This window comes from Lycium ferocissimum, chromosome 4 (assembly GCF_029784015.1).
Source record: "Lycium ferocissimum isolate CSIRO_LF1 chromosome 4, AGI_CSIRO_Lferr_CH_V1, whole genome shotgun sequence".
In the NCBI taxonomy this organism is placed as follows: domain Eukaryota; kingdom Viridiplantae; phylum Streptophyta; class Magnoliopsida; order Solanales; family Solanaceae; genus Lycium; species Lycium ferocissimum.
Window position 1 is genome coordinate 50,979,500 of NC_081345.1, and position 3,996 is coordinate 50,983,495.

At 33.5% G+C, this 3,996-nt stretch overlaps 2 pseudogenes; one reads left to right on the forward strand and one right to left on the reverse strand.

The window, feature by feature from the left end:
* Positions 1-414: 414 nt before the first annotated feature.
* Positions 415-1,053, reverse strand: LOC132054160 (probable purine permease 4; annotated as a pseudogene).
* Positions 1,054-2,554: 1,501 nt separating this feature from the next.
* On the forward strand, positions 2,555-3,632 carry LOC132054161 (probable purine permease 4; annotated as a pseudogene).
* The last annotated feature ends 364 nt before the right edge of the window (positions 3,633-3,996 follow it).

Consider the following 3,996-nt stretch of genomic DNA (forward strand, 5'->3'; position numbering starts at 1 on the left):
AAAAATTAAACGAACGATGTAGCAGAACTGATTAGGATGCACCAATACAAGAACAATAATGCAAGAAAGCAATAAACGTAATGAACACAAGATTTACGTAGAAACCCAAGACGGGAAAAACTCCACAGGGCGCGAAGCGCAGAGAAATCAACTATAAGGTGAGGAGTACAAAACAATCTCAACAGGGTGTCGAAGCACAACGAGATCAAAGGAAACGAAAGATTACAATCTCTCAATGAAAACTCTCTCTAACCTAAGTGTGGAATATAGTCTTGTGTGTAGTCTTGATAGTTGTTCTCTTTTTCTTGATGTTCTGGCCGAAAATCTCCTTTAAATAAGGGTTGAAGACGTTCAAAATCCCAGTTAGAATGGGACAATCCAGTCGAATCCGCTTGGAATGGGACAATTATCGAATCACAATTGGAATGGGACAATTTCGATAAACCCTTTTGGGACATATTCTAACAGAGCAAGTAATAATCCAGCACCAAACGTCGAGAAAAATCCTATTAATACTTTGTTCTTGTCAAATCCTTTGGTTTGTCATGGCTCGAACTCAAGGCTAATAGGACCGAACTAATTGTTAGTAAAATAACACAATTGAGATTCGCGTATGTGATTTTTTCTCTGACTATGATCACGGAAGTGATAAGAGTGAAGGCTAATTGTGATGATAAAACAAGAGAATTCATCGAAACGGGGAGATAAGAATTACCCCTAGAAAATAAAAGGTTCTTTGAAACCTAAAAAGAAATGAATTAAAATAGACAGTGAAAAGATTTTAGGAGTGAATCGAGTAAATGGTTTTCTATGAGTGGATTTAAAAACATAAAAAGGTAAATAAATAGGGAGAAGGAGAAGGGAAAATCCAGCAGGTTGGACCCAAGTAGAAACCCATCGGCTATCACCTTTGTGATTGAAATAGAATTTAGAGAGTAGGCTTGATGAGATTGAACTAACAAAAAGTAACTTGTACTTAATTCCTAGGAGAAACATGTAACGTTTTATAGTGGTAGCACTAGTTTTTGTTTCTCGTTGGTCATGCATTTGGATTTGGAGTCTAGCTACCACTTCTTGTGGTGTCTATGATCATCAACTCTCTGAAATTCCTGTCTGATCTTGATGATCTAGTTCTTGTTGTCGGTTTTGGGCTAAAAACTCCATTAATTGGACAAAAGAAAGAACAATTAAAATTTGGATTTAGTGTGGATAGGTGGGGGTTTTTTCTAGGAAAGAAAAGATGCTTTTGGCGAGTATATATACTGGTTTGTCTATGAGAAGGCGGACTCTAGTGAGGGGCTATACGTATCCTAAAAGGGTAAGAATTTTACCCTTTTAAACAATCTCTTTTGTTTTGCCAACAAAAGTTTTAGTTTATTCATTCAATGACAGTTTAAATTATGCTTTTACATTATTTAGAAACTAATTATATACGGTGAATGCCGTTACTGATAGCTACTGATAGATTTTTAAATAAGACAATTTATAATCTAGAATTGATTAAATGCGGAAAAAATGATAATTGAATGGGATAATAGCATTTTTGACCCTTCTATTATTAGTAAATTCTGAGTTTGGTCCTTATGATATATGACTCAGCATATTTAAACTTCAATTAATTAAAATGTGTGTTGTTGGTTTATGTAGAAAATATATTACATTGGGATTATTTTAGGACTATGTTACAGTAAAAAAATGAAGTAAACCTACGAACTTAACATAACACATGATTAATTAAGTGGTGAAACAATTAATAATTCACGAGCAAAGGGATGAAAAGTATACATATTAATTAGTTAAAGATTAAATACTCTTAGTTAGATATCATAAAGATTAATATTAGAAATTTATTAATAACTGAAGAACCAAAAATACTATTAACCCAAATTAAATTGTTTACAAAATCAAGAAAGGAAGGTATATATAGGGGCGAGCATGAACAAAACCTTGCTGATCATAAGACGACTAGTGAGATATAGGGCTACTTGAGTATCCAATATCACAATCAACATGCATGCTGATCATTACACATTTTAATGGGTAATTATCATATGATATGTTTGATAAGAGTTACTTTTATAAGCAGAAAGAAATATGATATGATCGATCATATGATGTGTTTGATAAGGTTTACTTTTATAACCAGAAAGAAATATGATATGCACAATACTACCCACAATGTTTTAACAAATTTTTTTGTTGCTTAAGAAGACGTATTTTTATATATTAACTAACTGTTAATAGATGTAACATTTCTCCTCATAACTTGATTTGAAGAGCCGTTAACTCGTAGTCATATACTCACCAAAAGCATATTTTCTCCATAGGAAATCCCTCTCCCATCCACACCACCATATCGAAATTTTCATTGTTCTCTCTTTTTTTTTTTTTTCATTTAATAAAGATTTTAACCCAACATTACCCACAGCAAGATTAATGAGATCATCGAGATCAGGCAGATTTTTCAAGAGAGCCAAGATTATTGACACAAGGAACACCACCCAAGAAAGTGGTATACTCCAAATCCAAAAGCACAACCACTAAAACATGTTACATGCTACTTCTAGGAATTAACTACATGTTACTTTTTGTGGGTTCAATCTCATCAAGCCAACTCTTCAAATTCTACTTCAATCACAAAGGTTCCAATCGATGGGTTTCTACTTGGGTTCAATCTGCTGGATTCCCTCTTCTCCTTCTTCGTATTTATTTACCTTTTTATGTTTTTTAATCCACTCATAGAAAACCATTTACTTGATTCACTCCTAAAATCTTGTTACTCTCTATTTTAATAGGTTTCTTGTCAGGTTTCAACAATCTTTTATTTTCTTGGGGAAATTCTTATTCCCCGTTTCAACGAATTCTATTGTTTTACTTTCACAATTAGCCTTTACCCTTATCACTTTTGTTATTATAGTAAAATAAAAAATCACATACGCGAATCTCGATTGTGTTATTTTACTAACACTTAGTTCGGTCCTATTAGCCTTGGGTTCGGGCCATGACAAACCAAAGGGTTGACGAGAACAAAGTATTTTATAGGATTTTTCTCAACACTTGGTGCTGGATTGTTGTTCGCTCGTTATCACCCACTAATGATAAAAATATATAAAAATGTTTATAGTTATTCTATGGTTGTGGAATGCAGTTGGTGATGGAATTAGAAGCTACGGTTTTGGCCACGTTGGGAATGACTATAGACGGTGAATATTTGAAGAATAAAAAAATTAAAAAAAATTAAAAAAAAAAAAGGCAAAAATGTGTTTGATTTGGGTGAAAAGGCATACTGGTTAACGATGTTTATTGTGGTTACGTGGCAGTTTTGTTTTATGGGTATTGTTGGGATGGTGTTCTTGACAAGTTCGTTGCCAGCGGGAGCTTGCATGACGGCGTAAATGGCCGTTAATGTTTTGGGAGGGGTTATAGTGTATGGCGATAATTTTGGTGGAATTAAAGTGGTCTCTACTTTGCTATGTGTTTGGGGATTTTCTTCATATTTGTATGGAATGTATATGAAAATGAAAGAGGAGGAGAAAAAGAAAGAGGGTTCTATAGAGACATTGATTAATAATGGTGATTATCATCAACAAGAAGAGCAATTCGTAGAAATGACAGAGATATATATATTGTAAGATATGCATGTGATTGTAGCGTGCATGTCCTTGTCGTCCCCATGCATTTTATTTTTGAGCCAATGTTCGAAGACAGCGAACTCTATGTATATGAAGATGATGTCTTCTCTAAGAATGTGTTTGGTATGCCGGAATATATATTTCAAATTTTTCCTAATTCATTGGTCAAACAAGTAGATTCTCGAAATATCTTTATGGGTATCTTCAACTAGTATCCGTATCCGCGTGTTGCACAGTATTAAATACTCCCTCTGTTTCTATTTATGTGAACCTATATTAATCTGTGCCAAAAAGAATGACCTCTTTCTATATTTGGAAACAATTTACCTTTATGCAATGATTTATATCCACACAAAGTATATGT